Here is an 18,550-nt window from a genome sequence, read left to right as displayed (position 1 = left end):
CTTTGATGATATCTTTGTTCAAAATCTTTTTTCCTGCAACCTCGTATTCCGCTACAAAATGTTCTTTAATATTTATTGTGTAAATCGGATAACCAGTTTCTTCATTTATTTTGATGACTTTAACCAGTTCAAGAAAATAAGTTACTCCCCATCCCAATGAGAAAATAAGATTTTCAAAGCTTAATTGAAGATCCTTGGGTTCCTATCAGAAAAAAAGAATTAATTTACAAACCATAATAAAATTACTGATAAATAAATACATACTTCATTTTTTTTTCCATCATTTGATTTATCTATTGTTTCACTCCTGATTGTCTTATCACTCTCATTAATGGCTACCTCTTCCTTCTCACTACTGATTGTCCCATCCAAAATAACAATAGATTGATCCTTTAAAAAACATCATATAAATATTATAAAATTAATTTTTACTATTATATAATTTTTAAAATACCTTAAGAATGACTGACGTATTAATTTCATCAATTTTTATTTCATTTATCAGTCTAAGAGGCGTACTACAAATTGGTGTATCTCTCGTTGGTATTGACTCAGCTCTCGGAGTCATTCTTTTGGAAGAAATAGCGTAAATGGGTTTCTCTGGTGCTATGTTTTCTTCACCTTTAACTTGATGCTCATTAATCTAGAAAAAATTTCATGAAGCCAAAAAATTGAATTGATATATTTAAAAACAAGTTTCTTACCCTAGAATCTGAAGACTTATGCGGACTTAATTGATTCTCAGCATTCGAGTCATCTGTTTTGGAACTGCTTATCTGAACTTGTTTCTTTTTTACATGCACATCAATAGAAATGTTCAAATGTTTATCCATTTCCGTTATAGGCTTTAGACCTGTAAAATCAATTGTGAGTTGAGACGTACTGATGACTGATGAATTGGATCTGGAAAATGTTTAATCGGGCCATTTCCCCCAACAAAATGCTTAGAACATAGATATGTATTCCTATTTACTCGTTCTATAGGATAATCGTCTCTGCCCAACCATTTGATCCACTTCTCACATTTTTAAAGTTAGTTTTTGCTTTAGGAAAAGGCAAAAAGAATACTCCTTGCATGTGATCCTTGTCTAAGTACCGGCAATCACTGTTGCATTTCTTATGTACGCAAATTTTAGTTCTCATTTCGACGTTTATTTTACATTTAAGAACTTAATTCAAATACTGCTTTTATGTAACACCAAAAATTACTATTATTTAATTGTGAAAATATACACTTAATTGGTCCTAGGCTTGACTGGGTACCGTTCAACGGAAATTTCAAATCGCGGAATGAAAAGATAATTTAAAAAAGGTAAAATATGGCGATATACCAAGAATTCAGATTCCTGTTAGTGACGTTTGAGTCACCAGCTCAATAAATATTTGCCTGGCAACCGTGCTAAACGCGTTACCTCTTTTTTACGGGTCGTTTGAAGGGAAATGTTATACAGCCAGACCGTCCCCGTAGTTGATTCGTCCATGCTAAAACAATGGTGGATTGTGGTACGCAAAGAGCTCGGGAAATAAATTGATAAGTAAACGCTTGTTACCTACTTTAATAATATTATAACAAAAACAGTTCTTCGAACTGAAAAACAGTTTAGAGCTCGTTAAATGTGCAGCCTTATTTATTATTATTATTTTATTTTTGTTGCAGATTATTGCAATAAATAAATAATAAATAATAATAAATTTTAAAACTTTTATGTTAAATGTGTAGGGAAGAAAGTAAATTTAAATATGGATACCTCTGTGGGCAAAATTGGATCAAAGATTTTGTGTTAAAAATTGGAAAGCAGTGGACTGTGATTTGAAAGGCGGAATGACGTCATTTTGTTGTTCACAGGAAATTTTTTTAATACTTTAAATGAATTTGACATATTATTCAACAATAAAAATAATATATGTCCCTTTAAGGCTGCACATTTAACGAGCTCTAAACTGTTTTTTTTTTCAGTTCGAAGAACTGTTTTTGTTATAATATATGCCCATTTATGAGACGTGGTGCTTTACAAGAATTACATCCCAATTTTATAATTTGTTAAAATATTAGTGCTTTCTTAAATTAAAAATTAACGTGGTGTCTCTAATAAAAGTGCCAAACAAAGGCCTGCATAGAAAAATAATTTAAAATTAAAAAAAAATTGTTATATTAGTTCAACCACATAAAACTTATTACCTTAGCTGCGCAAATACTCAGCCCGTCGTTTTGCCTCCTTGGCATTTCAAATTTTAAAGCTCGAAAATTATTAGTTGTCAAACTTAACAGCCGTCAAAAAATTAAACATTCAAAAATACTGATAGTTTAGTTCAACCAAAGATAATACGTATCCTGTATTCGATATCACGGTGCTTTTACATCGACTATACGCCATGAAGCTGTTACCGAATTTCAGGCGAAATTCCGAAAAGTCGGGCTGCTAAATTATGGCAGTGATAATACCCAAGACCCAAAATTTTAACCTAACTTTTATTTAAATCGATTTAAAATTTCCAAATACCCTAAAGTGACAAAACTTAGGTTGAAATAAAAGCCAACTATATTATTTACCTTTTATCATCGGAGATTTGTTCGATTTAAATCATTATGTTTAAACATGTTAGAATCAGGCCCGGACTGGCCCGAGCGGCTAACCGGCGATCGCCGGTCAGATCTGGGCCAACTCAAATTGAGGGCCAAATAGGAAAAACTTGGAAATAATGGGAAATGGGGTCAACACGACTGCGTAGCCGGTGGGGCCAACTACTAGCCAGTCCGGCCCTGATTAGAATATGAAAATTAACATTTCACGCGGGCAGCCGGGCACGCGGCATTAAAACCGCCATCAAAACGAAGCCGTGTCGGCAAGTTGGCAACTTTTTTCCGACTTCCACCCGTTCCCGTTGCGCATGCGCGCCAATCTGAAACTTAAAAGGTAAAATGGATGCCTCGAAACCGTAATTTCCTGCCTTCTAAAACTTAAAATTTTCGGCGTTATTGATTAAATTATAAATCGTGAAAAGACGGGCCTATGAAGTGAAATACGCTGATTTTAAATCCGTTTACAGAAACGAGAAGTGGTTGATGTTAGAGCGCGACCCAAAAAAGGCCTAAAAGTAAATCAAGCTGAATTGCCAATATACGCGCAGCAGAGATGGAAATGGGGAAAAAAGATGAGCTCTAAATATACTCCGCGGCCGCGGAGTATAATAAATAATACAACACGGTAGGTCAGAATCTTTTAAATTATTAAAATTTGAGTTTCTAGCTCATTATCGCTTTCCGAAAAATGTTTTCGTCCAATTATTGTCAGAGCCAAGGCCTAACCACAATCATGATTTACGAAACAAAAATAAGCCAGCCACTCTTAGCAATTTTACAGGTAAGAATAAATTATAATAGGGAATTTTATACATTACTACTTTGGGTGTATTCTAAGCCTTGGTTTATTTATAGATCGTTATTTGCTGGTAGTGTATGCAGTGGGTTTTAACTAATGAGTCAGTAATGACATGGTGAATTTTTTCAGTGTATCAAAGATCCACCAGCATTTATACCAATTCATCTACCAAGAAGAAACCTTTCTTCAGGTAGACTAGGAGTTGTGATAGAAGATGTATTGGAATATTCAAATTTATTTGGCATGCATTTGATGTATTACCCGAGGGGTCGGACACTTGCCATTATTTTGTACAATAATTTTGTAGAGATTTTGGCGATTTATCATTAAATTTTGAAGTGATTTTGGGATTTCAATGTTAATTTACCATAGAGAGAGTTAAAAGATTTTGCGATTTTAGACAAAGTACGGGATTTTGGTAAATGTCCGACCCCTCGGTATTACCTTTAAAGCGTGTGTCAGTTAATTCTACACGCTTATATCATTTGTTACAATTTATAACTGTACTAGGCTATGTAAATGCCAGATAATTAAAAAACAACTTATATCAAAAAGCAGGACGTTTTACGTTTGATCATCATAGGATATTTCACTGGAAATTGCTTTAGACAATTCCAAATTTTTGTACACTCGTGAAATTGCTGTTTTTCATTTATTGATGTATGTTATAACAAGATTTGCTATCAGCTAAGTTTTGAAATAAATATTTTCCTAAAAACTAAATGATACGGCTCATTTTCTAACATAATCATTTTCGGAAAATGTTGGCTTATAATAGTAATGAATCTTATTTTCATTCGTTATTTTTAGTTATGTTGATTTTCCGGAAAAATAAAAATTTTAAACGTAAATTACCTTTTAAGGGTTTTTAATGTTTTTAACTTTTTATCGATATAAAATGTCTAATATCAGTAAACATACTACAAAACATTAATAGCGTTACATTGTTAATCAGTTGAAACTAGTCTAGAGGTTTAGTTTTACTTTCAGATTTGAAGAAATTAGGCGAAAATACCGCTGTATTTCAATTTGCAAAAATATTATAGACCATATGGTCTATAATATTTTTGCAAATTGAAATACAGCGGTATTTTCGCCTATTTTTTTCGAATGCACGTGATAGCTTTTTGCGTCAAAAATGGGGCTCTCAGCTTTTTGCGTCAAAAATGGGGCTCTCCTTGTTAATTATTCCGCGTTTGAATTGGGGTATTTCAAAGTTTGTATCATCATAATTATGTATATTTTGTTGTATATATATTTTAAGCCGAGTTTCAGGCATATTTAGATTATATATTTGAAAATGTACCGTGAGACATGAAAAATGTACCGTGACATGAAAAAAAAGGTAGATGGAGAAGGCGCGCTCGCTCACGTGAAAATTAATATAAAAAGGGATATGTTAACCGAAAAATATATTTAAATGTTAGGCTAGAGAAGTTGTCTTGGAGCCGAAAGGTCCTTTTATTTCCTCCGTATAGAACATAATTGTATTTCGTTTAATAAATAGTTTTGTGTTTCACTTTTAAAGTTCGTATTAGCAATTCCACAATAATTCGCGCTATAAAAACAAACCCGTTAGTTTTCCAGTCGGCTGACGCGGTTTAAGCTGTAGTCGCTCTCCCAAATTGATAAATCCCGATCCGATCGCGGAAGGAATCCACCCCAATTCAAACGCGGAATAATTAACACTCCTATTGGTCCGTGACTCGGGTATAAAAATTCGTAAAAATAACAGCGTCGCCGACTAACAGGAATCGCTAAAACGTCTCTGCACCGCGATTTCGATTGCGAGGATCGCAAAATAAACAGCTCGTTAAATCTGAATCGCTAAATTGCGATCCTGTTAAAATTAACAGGAATCGCAAAACGTCTCTGCATCAGGCCCTAAAACTTTTTGTAAACATACTTCATCGAAATCTGTGGCGACTGGGTTGGCCAGTTTAGAGTCATAAGAAAATAGGTAGATGCGACTGTGCTGAACGATCTGTGGCTTAGAGTTTATGAAAATTGAAAATAGGATTGGCCCAAGGAGAGGAACACCACTAGTAGGACTGAGCGGGGTTGATATATGACCTTGAAGTACAACTGAATGTTTACGATTGGATATGAAATTGACAAGCCAGGTAAGCACTGTGCCCGTCACACCAGCCCCATGTAGGGCGTCGATGAGCCCCCGGTGAGGGAAAGTATCAAAAGCTTTATTAACATCAAGGTAGAAGACGTCAACAGGTTTGCCGTCATCCAGCCAGGAAGTCCAATCATTGGTTGCTTGGAAGAAGGTTGGTTATACAAAAAAAGTTAGGCCGAAATCCATGCTGGGATGGATGTAAACAGTCTATGTTAGTTAGAAACGTTCTCAATGAGTCATAAGCCAGCCTCTCACCAAACCTAGAAACTTTTCAGTTACTACCTATCGGTCTAAAGTTGGTAGGAGTGTTACGAAGACCAGCTTTATGGATCGGTGTAATGAGGGCAAGTTTCCAGTCACTGGGTACCGTACCAGACGTAAAGCTTTGTTTAATGATTATTGACAACGGAAGTGCAATTGATGGAGCTATTTTTTTCAGACATACGTCGGCACTTGTATCTATCTTGAATCGGACTGGTAATCCGTTGACTCCAATATCCATCATAAACCATTGTTGACCCTTTGTATCCGTAACTTCACCCAAAAAATGTCTGATATCAACGACCTAGCTGTACTGGATAAAGCTTCAGTGGTAACCTCACGGGCTGCAGATCCCAACTTCCCAAGCATGTTACTCGCTCGTAGTGGCAGACTTTTTGAATTTTCTCCAAACTGACTTGTGTGTTGGATAATTTTATCAGCTGTGTTTCTCTCGTTTTTCGCATTTCTTGCATGGTAGTAAGGATGAATTATATACGATTTTATTTGACTGGCTGACCTGTCCCATGTACGTGGGTTTATTGACATCTTAGGACTCCTCTTCGAACTGTGTTGTCCCCATGAACTCAACTTATCGACGGTGGCTGTTGATCCATTCTGACTTGTGCCGTGCGGAATTTTCTGTTGTCTTTTAATTTCTTCGGGTTGTGGATATGGCCTTATCTAGCGTGAGGGTACCATCTAGCTGCATCTTTTCTGATAGCGCTTTGTCTCGTACTCCTACGACTCTGCAATCTCTGAGAAGTTCCATTTCGGCCATTGAGAAAATGAATGGCTATAGTCTCTGGTGGATGGACTTGGAATGAAGTTGAAACCTGTCCTACCTCGGCGTTTGACATTATACGGTAGGTCTAGCTGGTCGTCAAGAAAATAGCTAATTTTAACTTACGAATTGAAGGCAAAAGCTCGACTATTCTGTCACCATGTTTCGTATGTCTATGACTACATGAAGTTAATATATAAAAAGATACAATTTATTTGTCTGATCAAGCCCGGTACAACAATGAGTAATCTTTCCATTTACTCGCATGTATTTATAGCATGATTATTTACATAATAATTACGGCGATAACGTCATAACAAAGTACAAAGATGAGATATTGTTTTAGACCTAATATTATTTAATGTTATAAAACCCCATATCTAATCGCCATTAATATTCACGACCAAAATGGTTCTCCACCGACGTTTTCTCGCCGCTTGTTGTGTATGTACCGTTTGCTATAGAGCCGAAAATGCATTAATCTGGAAGTTGATGCTGTTCATTGTTACATTATAGTAATTCCAAAGGAAAACAATACCATTTCATGTATTTATGCCTCGGTTTTAAAACTTTATCCGTCAGTAACGTCTGATAATGAGCTACCTCTTACTCTTTTCATCTACGGCTCATAGAGGGCGCACAGTGGGACGAAACGGGGAAAAGTGGGCATTTGATAAAAATTTTAAATCGATTAAATTTTTTTTGTTGGATATTTTATGATGACTTTATATCGATAGCATACTGTAATACCTGATATTTCGGTTTGCAAGTCATATTTTATTCTGTGGAGGCCATAGAACATGTTAACGTATAAAAAAACTTGTATATGTTTTGTCATCCTTACTAATTCTTTTATACAAAAACCATAAATTAAAACCAATTACTTCTAGGTTATCTCTGTATATTTTTAGTCTCTGTTATTTGACGCATTGATCTAAAATTTTTCCAATTTCAAAAAGAAAATTTTGCTATGTCTATGGACATCTAAAATCTTAGTTGCTCTTAAAAAGTGTAAAGATACGAATAATTCTTAGATTTTAAAAAAAATATTAAATTATATTATACAAGTAGTCATATTTCTCGATTCTAGTAGTATTCTAGTTTATAAATATCAATAACCCATATCCATCCGGGTCCCTCTGTAGCACAAATAAAATTATGAAGATAAAGCACTAAATCACAATGTCTCCCAGAAACATTATGAAAAACGTCCAAATACGATTTTCCTTTATCGCGTATCCTACCTCACCCAACTATAGAAGAATTTGAACTCGATAGAGACTACAAGCGACATTTCTAGCGGCCAGCAAAATATGTAGAAAGATTCAACGCGTGATTTAGGGTGATTATAGCTTTTTGCTTTTGATTTAAAATTTAGTGCCATTTTATTAGTCAATTTTCATTTTTGATCTTTATTTTAAAGAGTTTCTGTTGTGCAAATCCGATTGAATCAAAGCTATGTAGACCTGGAATAGGACGTGGAACACTTTCTAATTGAAACCATCTTCGTAACTCTAACGGTTTTCGAGATAATGTTTGGATGACCTTGAAGACATGGTTCAAGGTCATCGAAATTTTTATAGTAGGTATTCCCCTACTCACTGTATGCGACCTGAAAATTTAAATTTTCTACCTAAAACAGGTTTGGAGATATTCGCGGCGCCTACTTTTTTCTCGTTTCGTCCCACTGTGGGGCGTAGCCATAGTCTTCAGTCTCGAATCGAATATTTGGACAGGTCCGTAGTCAGAAAATTTTATTATGGGGACATTATCTTTCTGTGGGGGGGGGGGGATATTTTCGTAAATAGGTAAATTCGGAAAAAAAAATAAAAGCCGCTGCGAAATCTGAAATAAATTAAATTAACTTAGATCTTTATCAACCTCCCCTTCCCACACCTTCTTTCCCCCGAGAAATGGTTTTTGGTGACCAAAACCTTTTTTGGAATGGAAAGAATTAAGGAACAAATAATGGGATTACATTCCAATCCGTCTAATAAATTATTTTTTAGGCACAGGTGTCGCACGTTTTACGAAATGTGGAAATTTCAATTTCAGACGCACTAAAAGTAATACTTTGACTTCTGGAGTAGACGACTATAAAGCTAGTATTTTAAAAAAAGGGGTTAGATACAAGTAAACGAAGACGGCTAGTTTCTAGTGGTACAGTTATATTATAATTTTTACCAAAACGGATTTTGCCTCATTTATAAATGCCTCAAAGAGAATAGCCGTGAACAATTTCCGTTTCACTTTGTTTACTCAATCATTCTTCGAACTTGGATTGATCCAAGCTGCAACAGACTATCGTAAACCGATAAGCGAGTCTTTTTCACTATTACAGGGCCTCCACTCAAATCTAAAATAGGATTATATTTCTAAAAATAAAGAACTTTATAGGACTTTTTTTAAATTATAGGATTTTTTATTACTATATATGCTATTTAATTTACTATCTTTATGCATTTAAAAACAAAATCTATATTTAGATAAATAAATCTTTGATTTTCACTTAAAAATAGAAACTATGTAACCATTTTATCACAAAAATATACTAGTAGCTAACCATGTTAACAATAACAAAAGTAAAGACTAGAATGAGTTTGTATAGGAATTTATCCTATAGTTAAGTCTAGCAATTTAACTGAGTGGTTGGATTTGAAATGGGCAAAATATCAAAATTATTGGACTTTTGGGGGATTTGGCTAAAAATATAGGATGTTATAGGACATTTTTGAAAAAATAGGATTTTATAGGAATTATAGTACCTCTGGGGGCCCTGCTAAGCGGTGTGTGGTGGAAATTTTAACCCAATGGATTTATAAATTTCAAAATAACCTGATACATTATTCCTTTTGTTCTTAAATGCCAAAACTACAGTCACTATTTTCAAAAATGTATTCTATAACCAACCTTGCATACTTTCTGGAAAATGATATTCTCCAATTTCTAAGTAACTGAAAGAATTTTTGCTATTATCGTATTAATAATAGATTTACAACTGTTAAATAATTTAACTAGTATAATATCTACAATATTTAGCAGTTTTTTAAATAACAGGAACACCTAGGTTTTGTACCTGCTAAAACCATAGTCACAATTTCTGTATTAACTAGTTTTACAACTTGTTGAACAATTATACTGAATTGACCTGCATATTGTACAAAAATAACCAGTTTTTTCAAAAGGCAGGACACACCTGTATCTTGTCCCTGATGAATCACCAGGAAACAAACAAATTTTACAGTATTTTCCCGTTGACATAGTTTACAGGAATTTACTCTATTATTTTCCTGTAAAATCTATGTTTTTTTTCTCTTAGTGTACTCTTCCCCTTAAAATTGTAATTTTAGGCAGCGTATGACTGTTCAAATTTAAAAAAAAATTTAATCTTACGAGTGCATCGCTAATCCTTCCCGTATAACGGGTATTTCAGAGAAGTCTGGGACATATATATACAGGCGTGGGTTTTCGGTAACAAGGAGTGAAAAAGGTCCGGAGAAACGTTTTCCTAAATTGAACCGTAACAGAGTAATTGGCCGTCAAACATCAGCCTCCAAAACGTTGAAAAACACGCAAATGTGCAGTTTCTATTATTCCTTGGACGCAATTGTTTCCCTTTAACAAAGCATTTGGTGATCACGTTTATTGAAAGAGAGTTACTTCTTAAATTTCGTTTTTTTTTCTTCAAATGCCATAAGTACATACAGGGTGTTATGGATAAGAGTACCGAAACTTTCTATATGGATTCTATGAGTCTCTATGAGTAAAATATGTCTAATAAACAGGGGTCCTAAAGTGCTTCGTTTTAGAGATATGGGCTACCAAAAACTACCCCAAAACACCGGACACAGCCTTAAATCTGGCAAACAATATTCTTCCTTGAACCAAATTGTTTTCATTAAACTATCAATTGTTTTTAATCCGTGAGGCGAGAAACTTTAATAACAAGTGGCAAAAGTTTATTATAATTAAAATCGCACCAATAAATTAAAATGAGTTGTTTTTGTTTTCCAACTCATTTTACTTCTAAAAGGACATTAATTAACTTGTGCCACTTGTTATTAAAGTTTCTCGCCTCACGGATAAAAAACAATTGATAGTTTAATGAAAACAATTTGGTTCAAGGAAGAATATTGTTTGCCAGATTTAAGGCTGTGTCTGGTTTTTTGGGTTGTTTTTTGGGAGCCCATATCTCTGAAAAGAAGCACTTTAGGACCCCTGTTTCCTGGAAATTTTTTACTCATAGAGACCCATAGAATGCATATAAAAGGTTTCGGTACTCCCTGTATATTTAACTGAATTACAAAAAATGTAACGAATGATCACGTGGGGTACACGCAAATAATTCTTGAACCCGTTCGAAGATTTTAGGCGTAATACGAAATCACGACTGAAAACTATGGTTTCGCACCCTAATGGAGGCGGGCGGAAATACTCGTTGGAGGTAAAATTTAATGCACTGTGAAAACTAGCAAGTTAAAAACTTAAGCAGACGCTTGACGTAAATAGACCCCTTATACGGTTCGGCACCGTTGCGTCATCTAGACCCGTTTCGATCTCAAATAGTTTCACGGGGATCAATTATGCGCTGTCGTAGGCCGTCAATGTTGGTGACTTACATTGTTAGTCTAATGTACCAATTTTTCAAAAGGGTCCACAGAAGTTAAAGTTGAATATGGGAAGAAAATCGTATTCTTTAAGTAACAAGGAGTAAAAACGTCTTATGAGATAAGTGAAAAAAATTTCTACTAGCAAAAGCTTATTAATCGTTCGTATCTAGAAGTATGGTATTTTTAAGATTTAAAATAATGACAGGATGATTTAAATAACCAATAGACACAGTAAAAAATTCAATTCTTTGTTGTATGGTTTCTCAGAGGTTACATGTACTGTTACCTAACAATATTACTTTGATCATTGTTTTAACAAAAGGTGTTCGAAATGGCCCCAATTGGCGTAAAGGCCAGTTTGAACGCGTCTTCGGAAAGAATCTCGAACACGACAAAATATTTTTGGCGTGTTGCGGATTGTGTCGGAGGCGTCAATAATGAGTTGGCGTAGTACTTCAACGTCTCGAACTTCAGTCTTGTATACCAAGTCTTGACAGATAGAAATCACATGGGTTCAAATCAGGAGATCTGGCTGGCAATGCAATAAATCCGCCTCGACCTATCAACGTCTGAGGAAACTCGGCATCAAGATGAGCTCTAACCCGAAGGCTAAAATAAGGGGGTTCTATGTCGGGCATAAACCACATAAATTGTCTTACTGCTAGCGTTACGCCTTCAAGTATCTCTGGTAAAGGGTCTTGTAGAAAGGTTAAAGAGGACTCACCAGTTTGTCTTGGTGGTAAAAAAATAAGGTCCGATTGAATTATCGCCAATAATTTCGCACCAGACGTTGAAACTAAACTGCACTTGATGTGTTCTAATGGTAGTCGCGTGCGGATTTTGTTGCTGCCCCTCATGACGATTATGTAAATAGTTCTTTATCATTGGAAATATTCCATGTTCGCTAGGTATTTTGGGTACAAACATTTTCGAGATTTAATTCTGCTAAGCTTGGCCAGTTTAAATCGTCTGCTTCATAAGGTATCAGAAAGGTTCAATAAGTTTAGATTCTTTTTTCAATTTAAAAACGGAATGGAGACAAAATAGGTATTTAGGAATATATATTTTCGCTTATATTATTATATGTGTAATTTTAAATAAAAGTATATTACATTCCGTTCTCCAGAAACTCCCAAAAGGGGAATGACAAGATATTGTGATAACGGTTGTGAGAAAAACAGCTACGACAGCAAAGCTAGTTGTCATTTGTTTCCAAGGGACAAGACTTTGAAATAGGAATGGATAAGTTGGATTCCATCAGCTCCTCGTGATTTCAAAAGTAAATTTACAAACTGGATTTCTGCACCAACTAGTAAAAACTGCGGATACCATTTCATCCCAACTGGAATCAAACATTACAATGATTTTCCTCCTCGATACTTTTCTTGGAAAACATTTGGACATGTTGTTTTAAAGCCTTTCGAAGGTTGGAAATGTACTAATAAGTCCATTGTAATTTAAAACAATTTTTCTTGTTTTTATATACAGAACCACTAGATGATAAATATTTGATTCTTTCTCCGGAAGAAACATTGTGGATAGCAGCAAATGTTGTTATTAACAACGAGGAAAGTACATTACCACCATAAATGAGCATGAAGAATGAGCTTACCACCAGCCACTGAAAACATTTGTTTGTAATAAAGGACCAGTACTCATTAATTAACAATGAAAAGGATGCTCGGATTAAACAGTTAATATTTGAAAATAACAAGCTTAAAGGGGAAAAATGAGGAAGACACCTTCAATAAATAAAAGAATATATGCAAACAATTGATAACTCTTGACTATCCAACGGGCAAAAGAATCTGAGTATTCTTGTCTTAACTAGAGATGAATTTCAACCCTAAACTCCGCAATTGCATCAAAAAATGTGTTATTTCATCTAATCGTATTATGCCTTTCTGTCAATAATCTTCTCCTTCAACTTCCAATAACACCCACTCTGAACTGTTATCTACTCCAAGTGTTCCGTTACTTACTAATAGACCAATATTAAACCTATGTGCTCGGATTTTTACTCGTCGTCTACTCTTAAATCCATGTGCTCCAAGTTCTACTTATCAGCAGCAACCTTTTATCTCGTCGCTTATAGCTAATATTCAAGGTGTAAATGCGTATAAACTATCTAAAATAAAAAATATTGGGACCGAAAATAGCGCTAACATTGTTGCTCTAACCGAAACATGGCTTCAATGTGATATTTATTCAAAATAGTTTTATTGACAAATAGTTACACCAAAACAAAAATTTAGTTCAAATGGAAGAGGTAGTCTTCCAAAGAAGCACCCGGCCGAAAAGTGCTCAAAACAGAGGCGGCGTTTCCTCTTTGAACCGCAATCGCGATGCGTTGCACCAGATACTCTACGGAGCGCGGCTCGGAAGAGATATCTCGAATCCTACGGCCTATGGCGTGAATTAACGACAAAGCATCGCGACCGAAAGCGCCAAGGGTTTCAATGGCCACTGGATGGAAGATGAATTTGCTGTCGAGATCCGAATACTTGGATCTCTTCTTTGTTTCAGCCTGGGTAGCGGCCCAGAGAGGGGCTGAAGATGAAGAGACCAAATAGGAAGTTTCTAAGGGGTCCGTGCAGGTAAAATCCCAAACGATGGCTTTACCACCCGACCACGGTACCATTGACATGCCATCGGGGCGTTTTCCGTCATGGCGAGAAAGTCCGGGTGGCTCCAGAAGGGAAGGAACGCCAGCAGAAACCAGGGCGCGTTTCAGAAGGTCATTTACGGCACCGTGGCGCGACAAGCGACCCGAACTTCGCTTACAACTCAAGCCGTGGGTGCCCAAAGAGTCCACCTGGCCACCGCAAACACACGTATGAGGGACGCAAATTTGGGCTCCCAAACGTAGACCGACAGCTATCCTAAAAGAGTCATCGTCTAGAAGAGTGCCCAAGGATGGCGACGGAAGGGCGTTGAGCCAAGCACCCGATTCTTTGGAGCTCACTGACAATAAGCGAGCCTTGTCGCGGTCGCTAACAGCGCAATCCGACAAATGCTGCACGGACTTGTCGATGATCGGAGCCTCCCAAACGCGTTGGTAACCCCGCTGATCCGGAGATGGAAGGGCTTCGCTTGTGGATAGGCCCCACTCGCTAAGGGCATCGCGAACTACCGAAACTGGCGGGTCGACAACAAGATTAGGGAGAATATCCTTCACCAAATCGGTCACACTGTGGATTGAAGAAAGAAACGCCGGAAGAGCGAGTTTGGAAGAGTGGCGAATGCCTAGGCCCCCTTTAGCGACAGGGAGAGATACCTGTTCCCACGAAAGCTCGTCCATCAAGGTATTGGTGACGTTTTGTAGTGCCAGCCTGAGGGTGTTATCAAACGAGGCTAGGCCTTCCTTGTGGAGCCAAACAGGAGCGCTTCTCAGGAGAAATAGCAACTTAGGGATGGCCAAAGAATTTTTCAATAAGAAAAAGCCGTGATGTGCCGAAACATGCTGGAGGTTCGAAGACATGACCTTCAAAGATTCTGTTTTAATGGCGAGGCATTGCGAGATCGCCACGGGTGAGAGGGGCGCGCCCAAAAGGGTGTAATAGACCCGATCGACAACTTTTATACCTGGGGCAGCTAACTCGAACATAGATTTCAACTGATGATCTTCAAACTCTCCAGCATTGAGGATAAGGAGCTCACATTTGGAGGGGTTAAGCTCGAGGCCGAGAGCAATGGAGAGCTCGTTGAGGAGGCCCAGGTCCTTCAAAACAACCTCAGGGCTGTCACCCAGAGAGGAATCGTCCAGGTACCATACATTAAACTGAGAATCCATTTTTAAAGCCACTTGATGGACAATTAGACAAAATTGGGCGGGGCCTAAGGGATCGCCCTGTTGAACACCCGTCGCCGAAAATATTAGAGCGTCGCCGAAGGTAAGATGGGACGAAAACCGATAACATTGGCGGATAAAAAGGTATAATTCCGGGAGCGACTTGAAGACAGCTTCGAGTAAGCGATCTCTACGCACCATATTGAAAGCGTTGCGAAAGTCGACTTTGAGTAATACTTTGGCATCGAGGTAGGAGTGGTTGACAAAACTCCAAGCGGCGTGGGCCGCGGCTTCGGCACCCCCGCGAGTACCGAAACCCAGCTGCACTGGGCGAAGGATGGGCCCGAGCGATGGCATGATATGCGAGCACCCTAACTTAGCGACAAGGCGACGGAACGTGTTACCCACAGCGATCGGGCGTATGCCCCCGTCTTTTTTCTTCAGGGCGCATAAGGAGGCGCCGTAGAGAATCGGGCAGATGGATGGAGGAACGCGGCCCGCGAGCATCAGGTTGCATAGGCTGGTTAAAGATTTGAGTAAGGACTCGCCAGCCGTTCCCGTACCGTTGGCGATTAAGTCATTCAGGTGCTGAGGTTTAATGTTGTCGAGGCCGCCCGCTGAACCAGATGGAAAGGAGAGAATAGCGGATCGGACGGCAGACTCTGACACGTTAATATGCGGTATCGAGTTTAATCGTAGGGTTCGAACTCAAAATCCTGGTGCGTTGCGGCGGGCGGGTGTTTACTTCGCAGGACAGCGAGAGACGCCGCGTCGTTGGGGGCAAAAGAATCGTCCGAAGAAATGACACGAACCGCCCCTGTAACATCCCCGTCGGCGAGTTTAGATTCGACAATCTTGCCGATTTCATTCGGCTTTGAAGGTTTTTTCTTGGATTTTGTGGCCCGTCGTGAGATAGCGGGAAAGACCGAACCTTCTTCGAATGATTTGACGTTAGCTTTAACGGCAGTGGCAAGAGAGACTGGTGTTCCCTCACACCTGCCCGGGACCTGAAGACACATGGCAGAGAAACAAAAAAGACCCTTCCAGGCTTCCGCCGAATTATCACGAACTACCCTCCCGAGGGCATTGGAAAGAGCCCAAGCCACCGTTGACCTGGCCGCCTTCGGGATTCGACGTATAATGCGCCGGGTCGATTTGAGATTTGAAAGCAGACCAATGAGATCATCACACCCTTCAGACGGGGACGATGGATCAGAAGGACCGTTCTCTTTCCCGAGAGAGGGCTTGACACAGGTTCGCGAATGAGCAAAATGTCTGTTTAGACTAGTAAACGACTGACCACACTGGGGGCAAAGGACTTTATCGTTTTGCGAAGGCATAGTGTAGACACGCACGAAGGAAAAAAAAAATTAGTTAAGTTTAAAAACGTCGCGGATCCGGCTGCACCGTGTAAATGCCAAAAAGAAAGGAAATCATGACTATTTACATAGGTCTAAACCATTTGTGGCAACGACGCGGGTCCGTATGCACCGAAAGCGAGAAAAATTCCGTAAGTTTAAAAATACTGAAACAATTACGACGAGTCGTACGACGAAAGATAGCCAGAGGCATCATACAACAAATTTCACGACAGGAGGATAAAAAAACAGGGGAAAATAACTGGAAAAATTACCGAAAAAGCGGAAGCAACGCGCAAGCAATCTTCATCAAACTGTTTAAATAAACATATTTTAGATAGTAGAGGATCATTAAATCTATTATCGAAGTGATCGTTTTCCTTCTTTGGGCCTTCGTGGCGTTACTGTCTTCGTTTCGAACTTTCTTCAATCTAGTGAACTTTCTCTTTTCCCCGACAGTAATTCTTATTTGTGGTCTTAAAATCTCGGATTGGAGTTCCTTATAACATTCTTATTCCACGCAATCCATACGAATCTGCGTTATTTATCGCTCACCCACTTTGAATAATCACCTTGAAACTCTGAGTTATTACGACCGTGACCAATTATAGCGACTCAAAGGGTATCAACCTCCTTCTCCGTAATTTAAATTACTGGTTGATGTTCAGTCCCGTTACTGGCATTTCACCGACAGCTAGTAACTTTGTTGATACACCCGACACTTTGAAATAATGTTCGAAAATATTGACACTAACTTGGTTTTCAAAAAATGGTACCTGCAATATCCTGGACCTAGTCGTATCAATAGGTCGGGGTTCGGATAAAAAAAACATTTTATTCATTTTGATCCATAACCGAAAATTATCGAAATTCAAAGTTATTTTTTACACATTAAATCGTTTTATAATCACGAATAATATCCATCAATAAACTGTAACACTTTAACCGAAATGTGTCTCAATAATAAAAATTTTGGTGGTTAATTTATCTATTCCGCCAAGCTCTAGTCATATCAAAAGATCCCATCGTCGAGTACGATCCTTTCCAACGTGTGAGGAAGTGATCATAATATAGTTTTATTCAAACTGGCATTTCATCTAGAAATTTATTTAAAGTAGATTATTTACTTAAATGTTATCCATGGTGACCAAACCTAAATTAAACCGACATTGATGCCATGTGGACTAATTTTATAGAAATTTTAAATATGGGAATTTCACAATTAGTTCCATTTCATCAATTTCCCGATTCCTTAACCCAGAGTCTCGACTCCAGTCTCTCCAAATTTAGTACTTATAAATTTAAACATTTTAAGAGTTTTTTTAGCCTACCCCATTGTCAGTAGGATGTACCACAATCTTTGCCAGTTTTCAATGTAGAGGTAGAAAGGGGGTCGGCACCGGAAGTCCCCGCTTCCTTCCTACTTCCGGCAGGTGGCGCGGGGGGGGGGGGGGGTCGACACTCGGGTCATTGACCTCCGCAGAGTGGCGCGCGCTGATTGGCGCGTTAACTACGCGACGCGGATACTGCACGCTGATTGGCTGGCGCGGTAACTACGCGGCGCGGGAACCACGTGGTTACTACGCGCGTGTACTGCGCGCTAATTGGCTGACTCAAAATTATTCAAAATGGCGCTGATTGGTTGGTGTTTTGGCGCTAAATTATTCAAAATGGCGCTGATTGGCTGGTATTTTGGCGCGAAAAGCGGTCAGTACTCCTTTAAAGGAATTCCCAGGTTGGCTATACTCGGGCATTGTTAAAGTGGTGACAGGTTTGATTGATTGATTGAGCAGGTGTTATTCGGCGTAGAAATAACTGAGCGGCGCAAATACCTTTAGTGACAATACCGAGAGAATCACCTATTAATTATGTCATCGAATTATTACGTCGAAAATTTACGTGATTTGGCCGCCATCTTTAATGTCGCATATTCAAACGGGTTCTGTAGGGTGGCCATATTTGTTATTTTTTTAGGAAATTTACCATATTTACGTCAATTTTTTAACGCTTTTTAAACAAGTTGTTCCTAACGGATTTCTATATCGTTACGTACCTAGATGGCTTGAACTTGATTATTATGACATATGTATCATATATTACCGTCACTTAACTTTTAATAACGACGCGCGGGAAGAAATAAGGGAGTGGATATTTCAAGTTTTTTTAAACATAGTCAGTACGCGAATAACGGGGTAAAGATTGTATATCCTGCCATCCGTTGGGGTCATCTCGCGTAAACATG

Source organism: Leiobunum rupestre, chromosome 3 (assembly GCF_980474605.1).
Source record: "Leiobunum rupestre chromosome 3, qqLeiRupe1.1.hap1, whole genome shotgun sequence".
NCBI classification, from domain to species: domain Eukaryota; kingdom Metazoa; phylum Arthropoda; class Arachnida; order Opiliones; family Sclerosomatidae; genus Leiobunum; species Leiobunum rupestre.
The sequence above is the reverse complement of the archived record's forward strand: the minus strand, read 5'-3'. Positions refer to the sequence as shown.